Source organism: Stenella coeruleoalba, assembly GCF_951394435.1.
Source record: "Stenella coeruleoalba genome assembly, chromosome: 9".
Lineage (NCBI taxonomy): Eukaryota > Metazoa > Chordata > Mammalia > Artiodactyla > Delphinidae > Stenella > Stenella coeruleoalba.
Window position 1 is genome coordinate 78,591,727 of NC_137155.1, and position 27,147 is coordinate 78,618,873.

At 36.2% G+C, this 27,147-nt stretch overlaps 1 long non-coding RNA gene across 1 annotated transcript in view; it reads left to right on the forward strand.

Annotated features, from left to right (window-relative positions):
- The window catches only part of LOC307191926, a 131,566-nt gene that overhangs the window by 52,992 nt on the left and 51,427 nt on the right, over positions 1–27,147 (forward strand). Inside the window, exon 2 of the long non-coding RNA XR_013829901.1 lies at positions 26,960–27,146. This is a non-coding gene — a long non-coding RNA (uncharacterized lncRNA). The remainder of the gene's footprint in view (positions 1–26,959; position 27,147) is intronic.

The window sequence follows — 27,147 nt, forward strand, 5'->3', positions numbered from 1 at the left end:
TCCCACTGTATATGCAGGAATTTATATGGGCCCATCTTCAGTGCCCTGTGGAACTTGGAAGTAAAGGGAACTGACATAGATATGTTGCTTATGTTGCTTGCTGTGCTGTGATTAATAAAGTACGTTGTTTCTGACCCCAAAGTCTCATGCCTTCAGCCATAATCCATGAAACCAGGGCATGCTAACTTGTTGCTTTAAGTAGTGTAAAAATCTCAAATCTATCGTAATTTTTCTATGACGGGTATACCCTTGAGAAGCTATTTCAATAACCTTAATAGTAAAGACTTGTTTTAGGGCAGAGATATAATTTCATTTATTTTATATCTTTTAAAATTTATTTTTGTATCCTGACATTTACATACAACTGATCTTATAATGTCTAGAAAATACTGTTCCGTTATTACAAAGGCAACGTGGGCAGCAGACACCCTGACCCAATGCCACCCACAATCATCAATTCACCCTTCGTCTTTGTCTTGAGTCTCATCCACTAGAGTCTCAGGGAAAGTGTGGCTCCAGGAGAGGGTGAGTATCGGGTTCCTACCATGTACAGAATACTTTTACACTTTGAGTTAGCTCTTTCAGTATGCCTAAATGAAACCAAAATAGATGTCCCCAAAAATGTCTTATTATTGTAACTATTCAGGGGTTTAGTTTAGCCAGTAGCCTAGCAGGTAGTAGTTAATTAGTAAATATTTAGAGACTGAAAGAACAAGTGAAATAAGGTAATTGAGATTCAAAAACAGAACTAGGTGGGAAATTCTTGTCTTTAATCACCTACCCCAATTCCAAAGATAGAATTGTGTTCAAATTTATTTAATTCATTGTCTTTATACAATATGAGCAATACTAGATAGATATTTTTAGGAGCGGTTCTGCCACTTAGTATTTTTGTGAACTTTAACCTCAGTACTTTTACCATGAAGTGAGACGGTTGGACTTGATTATCTTTGGAGTCTCTTCCAGTGTTGGATTTCAAGAAGTACAGTTCATGGAGCTGAGTTATAATATTATTTCCACCTTCTTTTTACCTTGAAAAGAAGAGCCAGGGACTTCCCTGGTGGCGCAGTGGTTAAGAATCCTCCTGTCAATGCAGGGGACACGGGTTTGATCCCTGGTCCAGGAAGATCCCACATGCTGCGGAACAACTAAGCCCGCGTTCCACAACTACTGAGCCTGCGCTCTAGAGCCCACGAGCCACAACTGTTGAGCCCGCACACCACAACTACTGAAGCCCACGCGCCTAGAGCCCATGCTCCACAACAAGAGAAGCCACCGCAATAGAAGCCTGCGAAGAGTAGCCCCTGCTCACCACAACTAGAAACAGAAACAAAGACCCAACGCAGCCAAAAATAAACAAATAAATAATTTTTAAAAAATCTTAAAAACAGGAGAAAAGAATAGCCAGAGAAGTTATTTCGATAGGAAAGAAGGAAAGATGAGCAATCTGAGTATGTATGTCAAATAAGCTCCTTAGTTTCTTTTGCTATTAATAGCTTTCTGGCCCCTTTCTTCACTTTGAAGCAAAACTTAAACGAAAGGGTAGCAATTCTTTGACTTGTAAGTTCATAGTATCTTTAATCACTTCCAAAGATGACGAAGAATGGGTTTGGATAAGGATTCTTTCACATGGTCATAAAAGTGGTGATATTCTCACTAAATATAGAAACACAGTTTCAGTACTGAGACTTCTGTCATCATGATTTGCAGCTAGTAATTAGCTTTTATTGTTTGCTAGAAGTGTGAAAAAGCAGGTAGGAAAATTCTTCACTGTTGGAAGAAATGGCCTATTAATTGTGATTGCACAAAAACAAAAACACCTCATGGTGCTGTTTCTCCTGCCAAGTGTAAAGATGGCCAGATGGCTGGGTGAGTTCAGTTGGTTGAACCATCCTTTTAAAGAGGCCGAGGTCACAGGTTGAAGTCCAGTATGGGCCAGCCAGCTCTGCTCTCTTCTGCCCTGCCAAGCATCTTACCAACAGGAGCCTAACTGGTAGTCAGACCTTACTGATGTTATGTCAGTTATGACTTCACACATGATCAATAGCGAAAAGAAGGTTACCAAGTCCACTCTGTTCTGCCTACTTTGAATTCATGATTTCCGTATATGCCAGTGCAGTTTAATTCAACAAATATTAATTGCTTTAATGTGCTTAAACCCATGAGCTAGGCAAAAGAGTTTGGCCTGGTGGTATGATATAACACCTATTCTGGAGAAGCTTATTGTCTTGAATGGAAAGAGAAACTCATGAAACATTGGATCAAATCAAAATAAACTAGAAATAGTATAGAAGAGTACCTGGCTAAATCCCTGGAGCAGTAGTTAACACGCACATTTTCTTGAAATAATTTTCCTCAGACTATATTCATATGCATGTTCAGTATCAGTGACTTAATTTTTAGAACTTCTTTGGAATCGACTAATGTTTACCTAGAGCAAAACATCTTTGCTTCCAGCTAAACTGTGATATCGGCCTAAAAGTGAATCTGTGTATGATTCTATTCCCAGAAATGTCATCTTGGGTATGAGTACCCAATTATGTAATATTGGGACGTTAGGACAGTGTCTCTTCCTCTATGTGTGTATATTTTTTTTTCTTCACAATGCAATCACTTACCCTATTGCTTTATAAATTATCTTTAGAAGGCTAGTTTTCAATGATTCGATACTTGGGACTGTAAAATCACTTCCTCAGAGATAATGAACAAGTCTTCCTTTCTCTTAAAAAAAAAAACTTATTCTTTACATTTACCTGAGCTAACCTGACTCCCCTAAGTTTTTCAGTAACTCCTTTATACTCCACACGCATCTGGATTCTCTATTTGCCTGGCTTATGCCAAGGAATGTTCTCAGATCCAACCGAGACTGGTAGACTTATCCTTTGCTTAACAACTTTAATTTTTTCCTGAAAACCCTGCTAGTAAGTGAAAATCTGTTAAATTAAAAAAAAAAAAAAAACCTTTAGAGAAAGATCATGATGTGTTTCCTCTCAACGTAAGACATCCAAACAATGTTTCACAGATAGAAACATTTGGTGATAAAACAATAAAAGCAGGCTTATATAAGCAAACAGTTTGCACGTAAAGAAGTGTAGGTTGTATATAAAATGAAATGTACTGAAAAATTATTGTAGGTACCAAATGAGGCAGAGAATCCATGATGGTAAGTTTTGGGGATGAAAGGGTATGAGCTAATCATCCTTTGAATGTAGATTCTTTTTTTCTGCACTGTTTTCTTCATCAGTTTTTCAAACATAATGAGGCCCATGGCTATCTTGCCCTCAAACTGCACTTAAAAGCAAATTTGCAGCTTAGAAAACTCGCTTTTAGGGCAGAATAAAAACTAACCACAGGAGTGCTTTGAAGCCCATGGAAAAAGTGCATGTGCACATTTTCTATGAAAAGTCACAGAAAATTTAAACTTTTCATTCCACTCACTTGACTTACATACACAGAGAACAATGTTTCGAGTTCTTCTAAATATGGCACACAATTCAGATTTGTTCCACATGATGGCCTCTGGCTACAAACTTTTATGTTGAGTAAACATGTGTGTCTTAACCTGAAACTACAATTTTAAACTATTACCTAATGGAGTTAAGTAATATAGAGCATAATTTTTGGGTGTGTTTTTGGATAAAAAAATCATTATGAAGAAAACAATGGAATCATCTGAAAAGTGGTATAACTTTGAATTGTTATTATGAAAACTTACTGATGAGTAATTGTGTGGAATGAATCTTTATTCTTGGCTCCAGAGGCCATCTTTGGACACCCAGCTGGGTGAGGGGTTCCTTCCCTTTGCTCTCCTCTGTGTAGACTTTTTCCAACTCTTCAATGTTGCTTTTAATGATCTCTTTGTGTATTTCTACTACTGTATTTAAGACCTTTGAGGGAAGGACCATAATTTTTGTGTCCCTAACACTTAACCCAATACCTGGCCTGTAGTTCTTGAATGAATCAGTGAATAAATACATCTCCAAATTCACTTCAACTACCTGCCTCCAGATGCAGGTTACTTCTGGAAGTAGTTTCTGTGTTACCTACTCAATAGACTACTGGAAATGGTTGTATGTCTTAAGTTACCCCAGATCAATAGAGCATTTCACGTCTGGGAGAACATTTCCTCTATCAAAATTATATCTGATAACTTGGGTGGAAAATTACTCTAGTGATCAAAAATTTATCTTTTTTTCTTTGAATTTGCCTCAGTTTCGGGTGGAATAAGATATTGGGTTTCTCTTTTAGTGATCTGAGACTATTTACTCTGGGTACCAGATGGCTGTCTCTTCCACTTGAATATGAAAACATCTGACAGACTTCGTCAGGGCATGTGTCAGTCATGCTACTCATGGGGAAAGTCTTCCAGATGACATGCTTGTCTTGGAGGGTGTTTATCTGGAGCATGTGCTATGTCTTCAGATGCCTCAAGTTCACACATTAAAGACATCAGTTCAGTTGTAAATTGTTGCAGGTCTATAGGCTCAACGCCTGAATGAAATCATACTCTGGGAAGATGAACATTTTCATTCTGCTTTTTCTTTTTAGAGTTCTAAAATACATTTATAAACTGAAAGGGGGAAAGAAATTCATATTTTCTTTTTAAAACACGATTCACCTTGCACTGATTTCTTCACATACTGACAGTCAACGAAATTTTCTTGGAGACTAACATCTGCTAAGAAACTGTGCCTGGGAGAGCGTCCAGACTATCTTCTGCCAGGCTCTGCCCCATGCTCACTAGCAAATAACCTCTCAAAACATCAGGCTGTGCTGTGATAACGTGTTAATGTCTAGCATACAGACATCACAGCTGACAGTGCCATACAATATTTTAATAGTGAAAATAGGTTTTAGTTAAGTCACCCCTCTCCTGCACCTTGTAGGACAGCTAACAGCAGTTAGAAGGACAAATCTCTGGATGTAGAAATTGTGATCCTGGAACAGTGTATCTCTTTACAATCCTGATAACACAATCTTGGCCTCATTAACACCGAGTCCATCTCTCAGGAAAATTATCATTTGATGGGTCATCATTTCAGTGTGTAACCGCAAGAACAAAAAGGAGGAGGAGAAAGAGGAAGGATTCTGATAGATATAAAGATTTGTTATAACTACTGTAGTAATTAAGATAGTATGAACTTAGTGACGGGTTAAGAAACCGACCAGTTTTTAAGAAACAGAGCCCCAGTATGACTTAGTATGACTTAGTTGTTGTTTTGACAAAATTGAGGTAAAGGCAAAGAAGAGGAACTTGTGTAATTTTGGAAGGCCATTTGTCACCACTATAGATTATACCCTCAATAACGTTTTAGAATGAAACTTATGCCAAAGGAGTTCTGAAATTATAAGCTGCAACCTCAGCTTGACAAGGCCTATTTCACTTTTGAATTGTTGATCTCTCTTAGAATTCAGTCCTTGAGGTAGGGAAGAGTCTATCTCTGATTCTGTGCCTTCCCCATTAGTGAGCCCTCTGTCAGCACTGTATAAATAATTAATTATTATTAAAAACTACCATCACCGTCTTCTGTTTGTCTCTTGCCCCTGAACATAGCCAGCACTTCTCTGATAAACTTCAGAGAACAGGTTTATTGTCTGGTTGCTGTGATGAATAGGACACACCAAACATGCCCAGGGCCACAGAAAAATTCCAATAATAATAATTGGGTAAAATAGCTTCTGTGCCACATGAAGACAAGGTTATTTGCAACTCAGATATTTTTCACCGACTTGAAAAATATAATTAGAATATTTTGAGTTTCAGTCTTTACGAAGAGGCAGGAATTTATATTTTGAGTTTTAATCAATCAGCAAATATTTGTTGAGTTCTTACTACTTGTGAAATGCCTCAAGCAGCGCATTCAGGAGTGCCCTCTCTCCCTTTCTAGGTCTGAAGCTAAGCTCATGTGAAGGAATGCTCCCTCCCTACCATGAACTCTCCCATACTGAAGCTATGATAATCATTTCCTCTTTCTATTTGATAAAAACAAACAAACAAAAAATCCTGCATTTTTAGATATATAAAAATGCTAATTATATTGATATATGTTTTCTCCAAGTCATTCTCAAAATATATAATTATTTGAAGAAAATGGAATTGTATATATACATATAGACTTATATATATGTATTTATGTATACATTCTGACAGTTACTTTAGGTGGGATGGGGAATTGACAATGGATTTTTTATTAACCATTACGAGATCTTGGTATTTAATACTCTTTTCTTAAAAAAATATACATGTACATTTATGTATATATACACACATATGTATACATACATTGACAATATCTAATGAAATGAAAAACACCTGAAAATAGTGAAAATACCAGCAATGACAAAACAGTGGAAGAGTCTTATCCACATGCCTTAAACCTCAAGAGATGGTAATGAGAACAGTCCACAGATTCAAGGGAGAATCCTAGCCCCACTTCCATTACCATCTGCTAGAAGCACTATGACAGCATTCTGAAAATTCTCATGAATAGTACAATATTTGCAGAAAAGTGACAGCGGTGATTTTTCTCATTGTTTCCCCATTTAGCATGAGGGAGAGCGGAAATAGCTGGTGGGGAGATGTAGACGAAGAATCAGGGCTAAAGATCGCTCACAAAAGACTCTATAGTTATTTGGGGGGAAGATTTGAACTATAAGAGCACCCTGGACATTTCGCCCATTCTAGAGAGGAGAGACGCAAGTTCCATTAACAAAAGATTCACAAAGCTTCAGAAGAGCCTTTTCTTCTTCCCCATCCCCACTCTCACTTCTCAGAACTATAGAATACAATGCTTCAGGGGTATTATAGCTTAGGGGGCTATAGAAGAGAATTAACCTATGTTATATCAGATCAAACAGAAATTTTGAGAAAGAATTCTGTATTAAGCATGGCAAATATAAAAACAAATGGTATGATAAGTGTGGAAATAAATGATAACAAACAAGCACATTCCATATGCAAAAGAAGTGTGTAGAACTTTCTGAATAAAAGGCAACCTGAAGATATATTTTTATTTGTTTTGAGTTGTTTTTATTTTATTTTTGCCAGTTTTATTGAGATATATTTGACATATACCATTGTATACGTATAAGGGGTAGACCATGATTATTTGATACTTGTACATATTGCTAAGTGATTACAGCAATAAGTTTACTTAACACCTCCATCACCTCCCATAATTACCTTTTTCTTTTTTTTGTGGTAAGACATTTAAGATCTACTCTGTCAGCAACTTTCAAGTATATAATACTGTAGAGTATTGTTAACAACAGTCACCGTGCTGTATATTAGATTCTCAGAACTTATTCATTTTACAACTGGAAGTTTGTACACTTTGGCCAACATCTCCCCATCCCTTCACCTCTCCACTCCTGGCAACTACCATTCCATGACAGTACAGTATTTACCTTCCTCTGACTTATTTCACTTAGCATAATGCCTTCAGGGTCCATCCATATTGTTGCAAATGGCAGGATATTCTTCCTTCTAGTGACTGAATAACCTCTCTCTCTCCCCCCACCCATCTATCTATATCTATCTCACATTTTATTTATCCATTCATGAGTAGATGGACACTTAGGTTATTTCTGTACCTTGGCTTATGAATAATGCTGCAATAAAAATGGTAGTGCAGATATCTTTTCGAGTCAGTATTTCATTTCCTTTGGATATATACCCCAAACTGGAATTGCTGTCATGAGGTAGCTCTAGTTATAATTATTAAAAAACCTCCATACTGTTGTCCATAGGGACTGTACCAATTTACATTCCCACCAACAGTGCACATGAGTTCCCTTTTCTCTACAACCTCTCCAACACTTGTTATCCCCTGTTTGTTTGGTTGGGGTTTTTTTTTTTTTTCTGATAATAACTATTTTTACAAGTGTGAGGTGATATCTCATTGAGGTTTGATTTGCACTTATCTGATGATTAGTGATGTTGAATGTCTCTTCTTGTACTTATTGACCATTTGAATGTCTTTGGAAAAATGTCTGTTCAGACCCTCTTCCCATTTTTAAATCGAATTATTTGTGTTATTGCTATTGAGTTGTATGAGTTCCTTATATATTTTGGATATTAACCCCTTATCAGATAGATGGTTTGCAAATATTTTCTCCTATTCCATATGTCGCCTTTTCATTTTCTTGTTTCTTTTGCTGTGCAGAAGCTTTTTAGTTTGATATAGTCCCACTTGTTTATTTTTGCTTTTGTTGCTTATGCAGTTTTTTGGTGTCCAAAAAATCATTGCCAAGACCAATGCTGTAGCTTTTTCCATATGTTTTCTTCTAGGAGTTTTACAATTTCAGGTCTTATGATTAAATCTTTAATTCATTTCGAGTCACTTTTTGTGAGTGGTGTAATACAGGGATCCGATTTCATTCTTTTGCATGTGATAATCCAGTTTTTCTCCAAACCATCTATTGAAGAGACTATCCTTTCCACACTGAGCATTCTTGGCTCCCTTGTAAAATAATAGTTGACTGTATATGCAAGGATTTATTTTCTGGCCCTTTGTTCTGTTCCATTGGTCTATATGTCTGTTTTTATGCCAGTACCATACTGTTTTGATTACCATAGCTGTGTAATACAGTTTGAAATCAGGAAGTGTGATGCCGCCAGCTTTATTCTTTTTTTTTTATTGAGGTGTAGTTGATGTAAAATATTACATAAGTTTCAGGTGTACAATGCATGTTGATTCACAATTTTTAAAGGTTATATTCCATTTATAGTTATACAATAAAATATTGGCTATATTTCCTGTGTTGTACAATATATCCTTTTATTTTATTTATTTTGCACATAGTAGTTTGTACCTATAATCCCCTCCCCCTCCTCCTTTCCCTCTCCCCACTGGTAACCAGTAGAACAAACCACAGTTTGTTCTCTGTATCTGTGAATCTGTTTCTTTTTTGTTGTATTCACTAGTTTGTTTTATTTTTTAGTTTCTCCAGCTTTATTCTTCTTTCCCAGGATTGCTTTGACAATTTGGAGTCTTTTGTGATTCCACCTAAATTTTCAGATTATTTTTTTCTATTTCTGTGAAAAATACCATTGGAATTTTGATAGGGAATGCATTGAATCTATGGCTTTGGGTAGTATGGAAATATTAATTTTTCCAAACCATGAACATGGGATAGCTTTCCATTTATTTGTGTCTTTTTCAATTTCTTTCCTCAAAGTCTTATAGTTTTCAGTGTATAGATCTTTCACCTCCTTGCTTAAACTTATTCCTAAGTATTTTATTATTTTCAGTGTTATTGCAAATGGAACTGTTTTCTTTATTTCTTTTTTGGATATATTGTTGTTAGTGTATAGAAATACAACTGATTTCTGTATGTTGATTTTGTGTTTTGCAACCTTACTGAATTTGTTAATTAGTTCCAAAAGTTTTTTGGTGATGTCTTTAGGATATTCTATATATGAGATCATATCATCTGTAAACAGTGAAAATTTTAGTTCTTTGGAAGTTTGGATACCTTTAATTTCTTTTTCTTGTATAATTGTTCTGGGTAGGATTTCCACTACTACATTGAATAGGAGTGGTAAGAATGGGTACCCTTGTTTCTGATCTTAGAGTAAAATCTTTCAACCTTTCACTACTGAACATGATGTTAGCTATGGGTTTTTCCATATATAGACTTTATTATGTTGAGTTATGTTTATTCTGTACTCAATTTGTTAAGATTTTTTTATCATGAAGGATGTTTTATTTTGTCAGATCTTTTTTTCTGCATTGATTGAGATGATCATATAGTTTTTATCTTCCACTCTATTGATACGTTGTATAACATTTATTGATCTGCCTATGTTGAACTCTCCTTGTATCCCAGAGATAAATCTTACTTGATCATGGTGCATAATTCTTTTAATATGCTATTGAATTCATTTTGGTAGTATTTTGTTGAGAAATTTTGCATCTCTACAAATCAGGAATATTGGCATGTAGTTTTCTTTTCTTATAGTGTCCTTGTTTGACTTTGGTATCAGAGCATTTCTGACCTCCATAAAATGAGTTTGGGAGTATTCCCTCCTCTTTGAATTTTTGGAAGAGCCTGAGAAGGATTAGTGTTCTTTAAATGTTTGGTAGAGTTCACCAGTGAAGCCACTGGTCTCTGACTTTTCCTTGTTTGGAGGTTTCTGATTACTGATTCATTCTTACTCATTATTGGTCTGTTCTGATTTCCTATGTCTTCATGATTAAGTCTTGGTAGGTTGTTGGTTTCTAGAAATTTATCCATTTACTGAGTTATCTAATTTGTTGGCATATAATTGTTTCTAATAGTCTTTTATGATCTTTTGTATTCTAAAGAACATATTTTTAAAAAGCTCCATAGCACCATAAATTATTTTAATGCAACATAAATTTTAAGATCAAATTAAAACATGAATATAATGAATCTTAAGATCAGAGATTTTACCCAATTTGATAGTGCTGTTTCCTGACTCGTAACACTGACACAGGACAGAGACTAGAGAAAAATACAATAAATCAAAGATAATGATATTATAGTAATAGAGATACCAATATATTAAAATGTAAGATTATTAAGAAATTACTATGTGCCAGGTGCTTTTTAAGTGCCTTACATATTTCTTCATCTGACACCAACACAACGAAAGGAGTTATTTTTGTGCTCGTTTGTCTGCATTTCTCAGAGGAAGAGACTGATGCCTGAAGGAGTTAAGTAACTTGGCTAAGTCACACAAATAGAAAATTGAGAAGCTGGAATTTGAATCTAAGCATCCTGACTCTAGCGCCTTCACTCTTCAGCACTGTGTTCTGTTACCTTCCGTGCCAGATGTTGAGGACAGACAGTCTCATGAAGGTTAAATGGTATCTTAGAAGTTAAGAACCCAATGAATGGGGCAGAAAAAGTATTAGTCAAAAATATAGCAAAGCAAAAAAAAAAAAAAAAAAGCAAAGCAATGTTCCCTAAAATTAAGAGATGAAACTGCAGCTTGAAAAGGCACTCTGTGTTCCAGAGAAATGTACTCACACCTGTGGATGCCAAGAGTATTAAGCCTTAAACATAAAAATATTGTTCCTTACAGATTTTTTTTCCTCTTAGAGTGCCTTTTAGGAAATAATATCTCCTGTAGTGAAGAAACACTTATGTAATGTTCAGAATTCTGCCAGCTTGATTTTAGTTTCTTTGTGTTTTTTTTCACTTCTCTTTGGTTCAGCAATTAAAATTGTTGCTTTTAATTACCAAGTATCATTTATATTATAAAACTATTTCTATCTTTCTCTGTCTCCTACATATATATGTGTAGGAAAATTATGATTATCCAGTGTTAATGAACATTATTTCTGAGTGATGGACTTGGATATTTTACTTTTTTCTTTATAAAGACCATGAATAATTTTTACAAGAATAATAACATTATCATTTCTAACATGAAAAATATACATAATTATTCATTTAAAATATTTTTAATTATAAAGAGCAACATTTCCTCTTTGTTACATATGTATTTAAGGCTTTGTCTTAGACAGGATTAACGGAAGGTCAAGAAATGGGATGTTTTTATATATATAAACTATTCCTGGTAACTCAGAGCAATTAAAGCAAGTATCTTTATGTTCTTAGAATATTAGTTTACCTTTCAATCTTTGTAGCTCTAATCTATTGAGCTTCATTTAATTTTTTTTCTTTTAAGTCTGAGTATCTTGTAGCAGTTAAGTGTTATCATTAAGAATTCAAGTTCTCAACTATAATATACTCCGTGTAAAACTGTTAAGTATTTATCTAACTTTGCCCAGCTTCCAGAACATTCTTTGGATGTAATGAAAAGCAAAATGTCTTTACTTTCTCTTTATATATATAGATATTTTCTTTCTTTTTTTAGCTAAATTTTTAAAAATAGAAACAGCGAGTTCTTTATTGGTGATGACTTGGTACTTGTAAAATAGATAGTTCATAATCTGTTTTCTCCTCTGTCAAATCACTCAGGTTTGTGTAGCCAATAGTAAGTCTTAGCTTGGTGTGAATTGGGCTTGGGCCCACTTTTTAAAATACCAATACCTGGTCCCACCCCCAGAAATTCTGATTTGATTGGTCTGGGTACATCCTGGGCATCAGGATTATTTTTCTAAGAACTGTGCATTTTATTGTATGCATAGTATATCTCAATTTTTTAAAAAAATTAGCTAAATTCTTAAAAAGGAAAAAAACCTAGGATATTAACAAGATAGATTCCATTTCGTTATTTTTCAATAATACATTTATTTTTTGGTCCTGCTAGAAAATTTTACAATAATCCAGTGACTTGTTATTAATCTATTAAAAATAGCGAAGGATAATTTTTTTTAAATTATATTTCTGCTGAGCATCAAAGCTGATCTTGTGCTCAGTGGAAAAAGATGTAGGATGGAAGTTATTGTTTTTTCTCAATATGCTTAACTTTATGCTCATTTATTTATGAGCTGTATGTATGCATTATGATAAAAATGTTAGGTTAAAATACTAAATAATATTTATTAAAAAATGTTGAATGGGGCTTCCCTGGTGGCGCAGTGGTTGAGAGTCTGCCTGCCGATGCAGGGGTCACAGGTTCGTGCCCCGGTCCAGGAAGATCCCACATGCCGCGGAGCGGCTGGGCCCGTGAGCCATGGCCGCTGAGCCTGCGTGTCCGGAGCCTGTGCTCCGCAACGGGAGAGGCCACAACAGTGAGAGGCCCGCGTACCGCAAAAAAAAAAAAAAAAAAAAAAATGTTGAATGAGTAAAGTCAATTCTGTATTCTTGTTTTTTTATTTAAATTAATTAATTTATTTATTTTTACTGTGTTGGGTCTTCATTTCTGTGCGGGGGCTACTCTTCATCGCGGTGCGCGGGCCTCTCACTGTCGCAGCCTCTCTTGTTGCGGAGCACAGGCTCCAGATGCGCAGGCTCAGTAGCTGTGGCTCACGGGCCCAGTTGCTCCGTGGCATGTGGGATCTTCCCAGACCAGGGCTCGAACCCGTGTCCCCTGCATTGGCAGGCAGATTCTCAACCACTGCACCATGAGGGGAGCCCTGTATTCTTGTTTTCTAAGGGACTATTCAAATTGCAGTTCAGCCAACAAGTCATTCGTTTAACAGATGTTTAGTGAGCTCTTCCTCCTCAGCAGGTATATTGGGGTGCAGCATTGATGAATAGGAGAATGCCTCTGTTGCATGGAGCTTACTTTCCAGCAGGAGAGAAAGCCAACCAATTAATTGTGCTGTTTGAGGTAGCTGGAAACACACATGGAATTGAAATTATTGATGTTGTTTAAATGTAACCACAGATTACATGGTGGTCTAAGGAAAAGCAGATTTAAAATCAAACACCACCACCACCACCTTTGTTTTGGATGATGTCCTGTGTTAAAATGCTTTATTTTGTAAGCTGTTTCTTTGAAAGGTCACAGTTGTATTAAAGATGGTGTCATTATAGGGACTTCCACACTAATTTACAAAACAGAAACAGACTCACAGACATAGAAAACAAACTTATGGCTACCAAAGCAGTAAGGGGGTGGGGGAGGGATAAATTTGGAGTTTAGGATTAGAAGATACAAACTACGGAATATAAAATAGATAAACAACAAAGTCTTATTGTATAGCACAGGGAGCTATATTCAGTATACTGTCATAAACCGTAATGGAAAAGAATATGAAAAAGAGTGCGTATGTGTGTGTGTATATATACATATATATATATATATCTTAATCACTTTGCTGGACACCAGAAACTAACACAACATTGTAAATCAATACTATACTTCAAAAACAAAGAACCACAATAATTATTTCCTAGACCATTTTCTAGTTCTAGAAATTTGGTTGTCTATCTTGGAACAACTAAATATTCTAACTTGGTGATCACTTAGATTTAAGCTTGTGATTATTTAAGAACAAAAATGTTAAGGAAGCGTTTCTATAGACGTACCTTTCTATATTTTATTTTCCATAGATATTGTCAGGAAAACTTGTTAGACTTAGACATGGGCCAAAGAGATTCCTGGGTGTCCTTTCAGAGGACCGCTGGATATTATCCAGTGGATCTTTGGGGAAATGTCTGATTCTATAGGTATATGCCCCTCTGATTGTCTTTCTCCTAGGTAGAGCGATTTATAGTTCTGTAGGGGTAAAATATTAAGTTGTAGGAAACTGAGAGTAATGCAAATTATTCTTGTCAAGGGTGATTTATACCCTGTAGAAAAGATGACTCCAAGCTTTACATTTGATTACCTTATGAGATATTAAACTGCTTTGCAGTTATTAGCAAATGTATTTCAGCATTTCTAATTGCCTATACTATACACATATGTCTGATCTTCAAATTCTCTTTAAACAGGTTCTAACGCCTTACTCAATTCCTCACTAATTAATTAATTAAAATCTTTGACATATGCTCATTTCATATTTGTATGAGAGTCATGACTTACTATTTGAAAATCGTACTTAAGCAATATGAATACTGACCTAAAGAACATCTGAATTTTGGGACAATGGAGATTATTTTTTTATTTTGTTTAGTTTTGTTTTTAATAACAAGCAAAACACAAAGGGCTATTTCAGAAAAGTTTGCTTTCATGTACTAAATGTAAAATTTAGTTTAAAGGATTTATTTTGTGTGTATTTACATTTAAATTTGTTCAAATCACTCAATTTTTTTCTCTGTTTGAAAGACAGATCAGTGAGATCTTTTGCCAACAGTATGGAGCACATAGAGAAAATAGGCAAGAAACAATTAATAGACCCTTGATAACATGAAGGGTACATTCCTTATGATTCTACCTAAATAATCATACTTGAATAAAAGTATCGACCTTGAAATAAAATTTACAATTCCTTATCACTGTTATGCAATTTTAAAAGCACTTCCAACTTATTATTTTACTTATCACCTTAACAGCATCAGAGGCAGAGGGATAATGTATCAAATTCTATATTTTAAAAAGCACCAAGAGGTTAAATGGCTTTTGTTCCCATAATTAAACAATGAAGAGCTTGCAATACGATGAACAGATCTCAGGTCTTCTGTTACATGGTCGGATTGTGCATATCTCTTTTTACTACAATATATGCTGAAATTATGGATGAAATATCACTCCCCGCCTCTTTTGGTTTTGTTCAATGAGTGCAAGTTACTTGGCTCAAGTGGGTGAGAGGATTCTTTTTCCCTAAATAATGCAAGAGTTCCTAGTGACACAGAAAAGAACAAGGAGCTTTTGTTTTACCAGCAAAGCTTATGCAGAATTTGGCTATTTTGTAATTTAAACAAATAGCAGCTTTGGTTTTAATGTGTTCCTCTCTTTGTGCACTTAAGAGCTTTCAGGATCAAATTCAGTTTTTAATCTCTTTAAATTAAAGAGTGAAGTAAAAAGCAGGGCATTCCCAACAGTTTTGTGAAGAGAAGCTTTTTCTTTTTAAATTTTATTCCACAAAGCCTTGAGATCTTGGGGTGGGGGGACAAGTGAAGGTTAATAAATAATAAAATCCAATAGCTTCTTCCTTCTGAGAATCCGAGCAGATTTCAGAGAAAAGCAGATTTCATTTATTATTTTATCAATTCAATAAATGTATATTTTCTGAATACCTCTGTGTCAGCCACTGTGATAAGTGCTGGTGGTAGGAAGTACAATATGGAATAAGATTTGCTTCTTGAATGTAAGGGAATTCTAGCAAGGAAAACAGAACAAACAGCAAATATGAAAGAGGAGGCAGTAGCTTGAAAAATACTACAACTGGGGTATGTATAGAGCATATGGAACACAAGAGCAGAGAACCAATCCAGGTACGGCTGGGCCAGAAAGATGATGGCTAAGAGGCAAGGAATTTGTAATAAATGACTTCATGTTATTTATCCTGTTTCCTCATCTTTAAATTGTCCACTAATACTCCCTCATCAGTCTCTGTGCAAACAAAAAATTATGTATATCGCTAAACACACAGAAGTGTTTAATAAATGATAGCCATCATTATTACTCTTATTATGACTAATAAAAATGGAGGTTGAAGGATGAATAGCAATATCCTTTGGTAAATGAAAAAGGGCAAGAAGAGATTTCATATGTAAAGACCCAGAAGCAAGAGCAAACTTACTGAAAGTTCTTCATCATGACTGGATCTAGAGTGGATGAAAGATGCCAGAGATGAGCTTGAACATCAGGAACAATCCAGGTCATATAGGGCCTTGCATACCACCTTAGGAATTTGGAATTTATCTAAAGTCCGTGAGGAGCCATTAAAGGATTTCAAACGGGGGTGTGATATGTCCTGGTTTCCATCTTACAAAAATCAATTTGACTATAGTTTGGAGAATGTGTTAGAACAGGGCAAGTTTGAAGGAGGCAGGGAAACAATTACAGAAATATATATGAAAGATGATCCTGTCTTGAACTTCCCTGGAGACACTGAAAATGCAGAGAAGTAGATAGATTCGCAAGTTATGTAGCAGATGGAATCCACTATTTTGGTACTAGAAATGAAAGATAGGAGGGTGGGGGGGGTTCAGAGAAAAACTCAGTGTCTTCCTTAGGAAAATGGGTGGCCAGTGGTGTATTCACTAGCCTTGGGATGCAGGAAATGAAGAAGAAAAAGAAATGGAGGAGGAGGAAGAGATTTTAGGGGGATTTAATAAGTTCAGGTTTGGACATGTTGGGTTCTGAGATGACCGGTGAAGGTTTTGCATTGGTGGACGGGACTATGGTCTAAAGCTTAGAGGAGATATCAAGGTTGGGAATATAGATTTGATAGTTGTCACTGTATCAATAATATATCTGTGTCTATATATAAAATGTCTAAAAATCCATGGACCATGTCACATATTCCTGGAAAGATGTCTCATTTGTAGAAACATAATCCAAACAGGAACTCCAGTTTGTACTTGTGTCTGTGTCTGTCTCAGATATTCAAATGGGTCCAAAAACAAAGTCCTCAGTAACTTCTATTAAAATTTTTTGGCTTGGTCTGCTCTCTAGAAAATCTTGAGAGTCACCTATTCTCTCACTTTTAATCGTGTCACCCACACTGTACCATCCCCTTTGTTTTCACTGAATGCCATGCTTTGGATTTGTCCCATCCCTCCAACCACATGTTGCTTCCTTAGAAAGGCAGTTCTTCCTCTCCGATTGCTTTTCGTATGCAGTATGGACGTGTATCAGGCACAGATTTCAGGTCTACTCATATCCCAATATACCACTAATAAATGTCCTTAGGCAGTAAGCATTTATTCTCCTTCCTGATACACAAAGGTAGATTAAAAATGAAAACCTCAACCGTAAATAAAACTAATGTTTGCATCTGATTACTTTGGGGGTGTTTTATGGAGAAGATTTTCTTTTGAGCCTTGGAATGAAATTCAAGTGGCAAATAGCCATCTTCTTGAACCCCAAGAATTGGGAATTGTACTGAACGGAAGCCTGTTTCAGTTTCCTGACCACAGAGCAATGCTGACTTCAGTGAGTCACGAGCATTTTATAAAAGTGGCTGAGAATGCAGGGAACATGTTACTCTGCTAGTGAGTGTGAGATAAAATTTACTCTGTAGCCATCATCCAAGTTTCTGGATTTGGGTTCATTAAGTAAATTATGCAAATATAAACCCCCAAATTAAATACACAAATATGAATATCTTCACTTACTCTTATTTTGTGGGGAAAACATTTTCATTTTTCCTATTTTTAAATCAATATTTTTATTATGCAACTATGACTTCTTTTAAAATCTCATATACCCGTAACCTCATACTTTTGTTATAAGATATAGCTTATAAACATATATTTGATCATCTGAATCCTCTTTCATTACTGACGGGGCTGTTTTAAGAACTTTCCTGTGTATTTGGTATCCTAAATGTCAAAGAAACTTCAAATTCACCTTACTATGCACTACTTAGGAATTAATTTCTAAGGCAGTTAGTTGGCGACTTGTGTTGAGGTATTTTAGGATCTTCAGTTGTGGCTACTTCTATCTTTGTCAGGTCGGCAGAAGAACAACAAAGAATGTTATCTTTATAGAAATTTGTCATATGCTTCTAATCTATCCAACTTATTCTATGTAAATTTCTCTTGATGATATCCTAGGGATACGGGCTGCAATATCTGAATTTCCAATGTGAAGTGAAGGTGTGGGGATAGATATTGGAGTGATCACAAACTGGTTTTTACACTCTTGGAGGCCACTGTGGTTACAGATCATAACAGCCCCAAGGTCAGAGATAAACACAGATGAAATTTAAAGCTCTGGGTAAAAAGTTCTAGATGTATCTATAATTTTTGTTTCTGGGTTGTGGTCATTAAGCAGAATTTAAATACATGAGTACATTTGAGTCAGTATGTGGAATTTCTTTCTTTTGTAGATTAACAACGTTGTGATAGTTTCAGGTGCACGGCAGAGACTCGGCCATACATATGCATGTATCCATTCTCCCCCAGACTCCCCTCCCATCCAGGCTGCCACATAACACTGAGCAGAGTTCCCTGTGCTATACAGTAGTATGTGGAATTTCACTCATTTATTCTCAGTGATCCATTCATTTTTGCTGAATACCATCTTGTGTGAGGTGTTTAATTGCTATAAGACTAGTGTTCCATTGCCTTTCCAGGGGGAAATTTGTGGTGTCTTTTATTCTCTCTTGTATTTAAGCAACAAAATTCGTTTGTTGCAAGACTTGATAATTTTCAACCTTGAGTGATTAATAAACCACCTAAAAATAAACAGTTTGTAAGCAGAAAAGGGGATTAACCTTTACAGGTAACATTCTCATTTTCAATTAGGGACATTAACTTTTAATTTTTTTTAGTTTTTGGAATTTTTTCTCCACTCAAATAGTGTCTCCAAATCCCTGATAATGTTTTTTATTGGTGATAAAAATGAAAATTATTTCACCTGAGACACTAATTGACGGTTGGTGTAGTCAGAATTGTCAGGGAATGAACAATCCCATGTCCACTTTTACTACTTCATACATCACACTTCTATTCACCAAATTGTGCAATATAGTCTATTCATTAGACTAAGTCAAGTAGGAATTTGATAGTCTGGAATGAAAAAAAATTTCTAAGGAAGAAAAATAATCACCAAGAAAGGAACAAGATATTGGGACTCTTTATTTCTCCTAGGCACTTGGGTTGCAGAAAGAATGAGAAGGTATCTGTGCAACAGAGGAAGCATAATTAAATCACCTCTGCTCATTTTCTTAGCACATCTGGTGGTAAGTGAAGAAGAGGGTGTCAGTGGTGTTCCTTTCTTTCGGTTAAGACCAGTCTGTGTACTGAGAATCCCGGGTGGATAAGAAACAAACATAGGACAAGACCTTGGAAATGTCAGCTTTTATCCTGAAAATGTCATTTTTTCTGTAGGAGATATTCTTTGGGGAGCCCAGAGAATCGTATTTGTCCCAGGTAGCAATGAGGCTTCCTATAAACTTCTTCCTTTTAATTTGTCTCATTCCCTAAGGTAACTATTACTCAGCTTCTGGAAATGAGACAAAGATTGCTCAGTTAGTAAATAAAAATAATATTTTTTCCAGTTGTGTTCAGCTGAGTATCTTTTCTGGCAGTATGTTGGAATAAAAAATACTCATACTCTCAATACATGGTCCCTGATCAAGACCAAAGCAAGACGGAATAAGCAGGATGTTATTGATATTTATATCTTATTTTATGGAACTTACTGTGACCCAGGTCCTTGTGCATGAGATATGCTAAATATATACTTTCAGATGATGAAATGTGTACAGGGACTTTTCTCACTGTGCCTTCAGAGGCTAAAAGTACACCCTTCCTGATGTGATTAAGTAAAGTCCATTAAAACATTCCACACACGGTTTTCTTTGGAATTAAAATTCCCAAAGAGAGATCCTGTGGTTTAATCTCTCCCTGGTAGGAAAACTGACTAAACTGATTTCATTTTGTATGAAATTTCTCTTGGTGGCAAATGAATGGTGGAAGTGAGGCCACAGGATCTTTAATCTTAAAAGAACAGACGATTTTCGACTTTTTGATTACTTTTGATATAATCACTGATAAATGCTTGATTAACTCATGTTGCATTATTCATTAAAACAAAGTCCTCAGCAAGCTAAGAACCTAGGAACTACTTTGAGAAATCAAAGCCTCCAGAATTTTCTTGTGCTCCTTCCTTCTAGCTCTGTTGTCTTCCCAAATGAAAAATACCTTAAAATGACATGAAATTCAAGTCAAATATGGCTAATTTCTAGTCATCCATCAATAAGTATTGTTCATCTTACCACCTAAACACTGAAAACGTGATTAAAAACCAAAAATGATAATTTTTGCAGAAATTTGATTTTCATTTTCTAGTACCCATGAATTGGGGAAAAACACAAAAATCACGTAAGGCACAACGACCAGAACATTAATAAGCCAGATATTCTGGAAAAGCACAACAGCATTAAGAACAGAGATAAATTTCTTCCTGAGGGATAAACTGTGTACCATATTAAATGACCACCTCAGTAACACCTTAGAATAAATGAAATAATGACCTGCATAGAGCTTTTCTTATCAGGTCCCATAATGTGGCATCATTCAAAACAGTGTTCAGTGAAAGCATTTTGCTGTTTGGGAGGACAGGGCAGAAGATGGGGTGGGGGGTAGTCTCTGGCACTATGATCTCTCAAGGATGGACATTGGTCTGTGGATGAGTCAGGCTCATGAATCCTATTTCTCTTAACAGTATTTCTGATAAGACCTGGGCCAGAGAAGCTCTAAGATCATACCCTCTAAATTAACAAATATCCTGAGTACAGCTGACTCAGTGTTGCCAGTTAAGGGAAAGCTACAAACTTTTGCAAACAAAAGCTACAAACTTTTGTTCTCCATGGTGTAAGCTTTACTAGAAAGCTGAAGCCCTTCTGCTTGGGCACAAGCTGAGAGTTATTTATCTACAACAGCAAGATACTCCTCAAGAGATCATTTTGGATGTATTCTAATAACGTATTTTCGAAGGAGTGCTCATGGTCTGAAGTTTTTATGCTACAATCTGGCTATAATTATTTTAGCCTGGAATATTTAAAAATGCATATAACTTAATGGGCATATTTACTACAATTTTCTGTTTAGTAAAATGTCCATAGAATATTTCATGCCTAACTATGTAATTTATCCTCTAATTTCCAAGATAAACAGGTTATGATGTATAAATTTCAACTGCAGTTACTAAATGTTATTTATTTTAGACTTATTAGCCATAGAGCAAATAGTTAAAAATGAAGATAGCAGCTGGGAGGGAATCATCCAGAAATTTTTTTTCTGAAAAATTTTCTATAACCCTTCTTTTTAAATTTTATTATTGAAATAATTTATATTCTTGGTAGATAAAAATATGAGTAAAAATATTTTTATTTTATTCATATCAACCATAGAAAACCACTTATATTTTTGTCTGTTTCCTTCTAGGCATTTGGTATATATATATATATAATTTATACTCCACAGCTCATTTCTGTTCACAGAGTCAAATGCCGGAGAAAAGAAAAAAAAATGTGTCAACTAGCTTTTTATGTTGCAGATTTTCCATGACTTGTTGAAAATATAACATACTTTAATAGAAGAAATACGGTAACTGTAATTTGCCAGGTCCCAAGGCAGACCAGTAATTGGAGAAGCTTCAGCTTTTCAATTTTTCAAGGAGAGAACAGCATATATTTAATATTACAGGTCTGGTAAGCTAATGTTCTTATAATTATGAGAAATGAAATGAACCCATTTGGAAAACGTAGATAAACTATACTCTTTGTCTATGCAGATCAGAGACATCTGTAGAAATAAATGTTAACAAGTTAACAGTGTTGGGGACAACTATTCAGTCGTCCTTGAATAATTTTGGTGTAGGAAATATCTCCCATGTATAAACAGATTGCTATTTCTTCCAATTTTCCCTGAATAATGACTGCATTTTAACATTCCAGGGATTTAAAATTATGGATATAATAAAGCATTCATTATGTAAAATGATGTGTTTAAAACATATGTAAAAATAAGTAGATTGAACATGGCTACACACTCTTTGCTACTTCATCCAATGAAAGGTTGAATAGTATCAGGAAAACTGAATTCATGCAGGATGAGCAAACCTATGTTTCAAAAATTTTTCCAGAATGAAGCTGTGATGAAAGTCTTTGCTACAAAGGACTCAGATACCAAATGTACTTTCTCTCAAAAGTCTAAATGCTTCATAGACAACTTTCTAAAAGAAGTAAAGCACAAAACCTACGATTGACTCAAATCTTCATTTGCTCAAGGGAGCTTGAAATTCCCTGTTGCCTAATGCCTTATGAATTAAGAACCATCTAAACCTCAACCTCTGAGGAACTGAGGTTTGTTTCACGAACAGATCTTTAATGGGGACTTAAAATCACTGAATGTGACTGGGTGAATGTGTTAAGACCCATGTTTTCCTTTTCAATTGTTTATAATCCCTCAGGAGAGACATGTAGAAAAAGCACAAGTAATAGTAATGAAGGAAAGTACGGTGGAAGATGCCGATAATGGTTAGTTATAAAAATAACCACCTTCAGGGTTTCAGACTGAGACTGTGTGTGGACCATTTTTAACTTTTATTCCAGCAGCATGTTTGATGGTAGAGTCCCACCTGAGTCTAGAGGAAGGGGACAGGTAAACTGGAGGAAAGAGAGACAATATGGGAGACCCTTTCCTGATACGGTTTTACCTGCTTAGAAGAGGCGGGAGCAAAATTACACAAACACACACACACACATACACACAAATACATGCATTCTAAATCTTTCTCTTCCTATTTGAAATGCTGAATTGGTTATTATTTCAGAATTCTGTCCCCAGTCTTACTCCCATTACTGTTTCTCTGGCATGGATGGAGCGGGAGTAGGGGAGTCTTCCACTCTGGCCCAAATGATATTAATATAAAATGCATTTGCTCCTTATATCATCATGGAATGACAGATGAGACCAGCCTGGGTATTTGGAACAGAATTTTCAGCTTTCTCAGCTTGGGTTGAATTTGGAGCCAGCTCTACCTGAACATGTCTGGAAAGTGAGGATATTCAGTCTATAGGAAGCCTAATTTGCATGAGGATCAGCAAATTAGGGTGTTCCAGGAATAGCTTTTTTATTTTGGGATGAATCACTCTTTAAGCAAAATGCATGTGCTACACGCCTGTGAGGTGTTGCTAAATGATAGCTGAGGAGATATGTGTCGCTTGAATGTTTCATATTTCAGCACTGCCTGATTTGTACTGGAGCTCTAGCCATACGAAGCATTTAGTTTTACTCTTTATACTACAGCCCTATATACTAATTACTCAGCCTTTCTGCCTATACATAATTAATTCTTTGCTTATACTTTTTATCTATGCTTTTTACCTATAATATTCCAACTTTCCCACCTCATTCACCTCCCCCTAATATTTCCACTGCTCATCCTTCAAGAAACAGGTCAAGTATCACCTCCCCCAGCAAACTTTTACGACCTCATTAGTCTGGACAAGACTCTCTCTAGCACTCTGCAACCCTCTTTCATGTTCTTCGCTAAGTCGTTTGATGATGGTTTCTATACGCCACTAACTCTGAACTCCTTGAGAGCAAGAACCATGTTTTTACATCTGTGTACTCAATGTCTAATTCAGCTTTCTGAATAAATAAATGACTGAGTGCTACACCTAAAGAAAAGTGGAAGGGAATCTTCAGGGTGGGCAAAGTTAGAGGTAACTCAACATGTCTGTATTAAGTTCCTATTGCTGTTATAACAAGTTACCACAAATTTAGTGGCTTAAAACAACACAAATTTGTTACCTTATAGTTCTGGAGGTTAGAAGTCCTAAAATCAAGTGTTGGCAGGGCTGCATTTCTTATAGAAGCTCAAGGAAAGAATCTTTTTCCTTGCCTCTTCCAGATTCTTAGAGGCTGCCTGCCTTCCTTGGCTTGTGGCCCCTTCTTCCATCTTCAAAGTCAGCAGTGTAGCATCGTCAAATCTCTCTGATTCTGAACTCCTTCTGCCACATATAAGGACCTTTGTGACTATCTTGGAGCCACCTAGATAATCCAAGGTAATCTTCCCATTTCAAAATCCTTAATCCCATCTGCAAACTCCCTTTTGTCATCTAAAGAAACATATCCACAGGTTTTGGGGATTAGCACATGGACATCTTTTGGGGGTTATTATTTCGCCTCCCACAGTGTCTATTTGGGATGCCCATTAGCAAATGTGGTCTAGTGAAAAGTGCCCTGCTTAAGACTGGAACGGGGAGGCTCATGACCTGACAAGATAAAGCTGCATCTTGCACCTCTACCCTTAGATGTTTGCCTTCTTGGTTTTATTTAGGGAAAAACATAGTAACTTATAGATATATTGGAAGAATGTATAACATAATGATCCCTGCCCTCACATTGAGGAAGCTTTCTTCTAATGTACTAAGTATGACTTTCTAGCCAAATGATAAGAGTAACAATAATATGCAGTTACTTTTCTCCTTGAAAGTAAGCATCATTGCTTCACCAATAATCTTATATATCCGAGAACAGTGGCTCTCCACTGCACATTTATATCACCAGGTATGCTTTCTAAAAATACCAATACCTTGGGATACTCCCCCCTCCAAAGATTCTGATTTATTTGGTCTGGAGTGGAGTCCTGATATTACTCTTTTAAAATCTTTCCAGGTGATTTTAATATTCCAGCCGATTCCATTGGCATGCACAAATCATAAATGATGCATTATAAGTTATGAAGCTGCTAGTTATTCTGGTGTCAATTGAAAGGACTAAGAACTGTACAAACTGTGCAAATTCAGCAGGACAAAACCATATTAAATTCTTCTAGACATTTTTCTCATATTTCAAAAAGTAGCCATAGTTAGAAATTTGAGATGATATGCATTTACCTGTAAGTTAATAATCTCATTTCACTTGTGATATAGACACCAGAGATACATTTCAGGAGGAATGATTTAAATGTACTGAGGATATGGTGGGGACTGAGGCACATAAAGCAGGAAGAAATTTGCACTGATCTTAGTTTGTTCTGAAAGTGGATAAAAGGGGGGGAAAGCATCATTAATTGCTTCACAATGATTTTGTTCAAAAAGCAATGTAAGGGGCTTCCCTGGTGGCGCAGTGGTTGAGAGTCCGCCTGCCGATGCAGGGGACATGGGTTTGTGCCCTGGTCCAGGAAGATCCCACATGCTGCGGAGCGGCTGGGCCCGTGAGCCATGGCTGCTGAGCCTGCGCGTCCGGAGCCTGTGCTCCACAACGGGAGAGGCCACAACAGTGAGAGGCCCGCGTACCGCAAAAAAAAAAAAGGCAATGTAAGTATACTTATATCCCCATATCCCCTCCCTCTTGGATCTCCCTCCCACCCTCCCTATCCCACCCCGCTAGGTGGTCACAAAGCACCGAGCTGATCTCCCTGTGTGATGCAGCTGCCTCCCACTAGCTATTTTACATTTGGTAGTGTATGTATGCCTACGCCACTCCCTCACTTTGTCCCAGCTAACCCTTCCCCCTCCCCGTGTCCTTAAGTCTATTCTCTATGTCTGCATATAGCTGATTCATTTTGTTATACAGCAGAAACTAACACAACAATGTAATTACACTCCAATAAAGATGTTAAAAAAATAAATAAAAAGGTAATTAGGAAAAAAGAAAGATGTAGCACATGTATACAATGGAATATTACTCAGCCATAAAAAGAAACGACATTGAGTTATTTGTAGTGAGGTGGATGGACCTAGAGTCTGTCACACAAAGTGAAGTAAGTCAGAAAGAGAAAAACAAATACCATATGCTAACACATATATATGGAATCTAAAAAAAGAATGGTTCTCATGAACCTAGGGGCAGGACAAGAATAAAGACACAGATGTAGAGAATGGACTTGAGGACACAGGGAGGGGGAAGGGTAAGCTGGGACAAAGTGAGAGTAGTACTGACATACATACACTACCAAATGTAAAATAGATAGCTAGTGGGAAGCAGCTGCATCACACAGGAAGATCAGCTCGGTGCTTTGTGACCACCTAGAGGAGTGGGATAGGGAGGGTGGGAGGGAGAGACGCAAGCGGGAGGGGATATGGGGATATATGTATACATATAGCTGATTCACTTTGTTATATAGCAGAAACTAACAACATTTTAAAGCAATTATACTCCAATAAAGGTGTTAAAAAAATCACCATTTGCCAAAAATGACACATTTACCTCCACATTTCAAATGGCATTACTCTCCTTTTTTCTCCTCTGTCTAATTGCATTAGCTAGTATCTCTAGTGCAGTAATAAATAAGGGTCAACAATGAAAAAAAAAAAAAGCAATGTAAGGCAACAAGGACTGTTGGGCTTTGGATGCATTTGTGCAAACCAATGTGATTATAAATAAGAAGAAACGCTCAGACTACTGTATGTAAGGAAAATGACAAGCTTTCCCAGTGCATCACAGCTTTGGCAACATGGATATAATTATATTGTTTTTTAGAAGTGCACTACAAGCCGCATTGCCTGTCAGAATGGTGGGCACTTCTTAAGTCACAATCTCTAGCAATCTTATTATGCAGGGAGATACCATCTTCTAAACTAGTAGTCATAAGATCAGTATATAAGTTGCAAGATATGTTTTATCCTCATCCTATGCACCTAAATCACTAGATTCTAAATAGAACACCTACAGATTTGATTATACATCAGCATGACTTAACTTTTTAATTTTGGTGATGATGTTTTAAATTCCTAATCCATGATTAGACAGCTAGACATCAGAGAGAGAAATCAAGAAATATTCTAGCTCTTAGTACTGACATTCATGCTGAATGTGACTGTTTTTTGAGCTTGGATTTCTTTTTTGTCTGCGTATTAACAATTCAGGTAGTAACTCTTGGGACCCTCTTAAAAAATGGCAGGGAACTCCCCAGAAACTCATAGTACTGTGACAGTCATTTTTTGCATGCTATAATTTTTAATACACTTCAACCTATCCCTCTGAACTTTTCACTTAGGTGCCTGCTACAGGGCCCACGGCACAAGAATAGAAGACCTACAGCAATAATTTGAGACAACAGAACCTTAACAGATACTGTGTCCTTGATTCATTAGAAATGGCATATTCTATGTGCTAGAGGAACCATCTTTTTGAAGTTCAACACTTTAAAGAAAAAACATCTGATCAGGTTCTTGCCTATTTGGG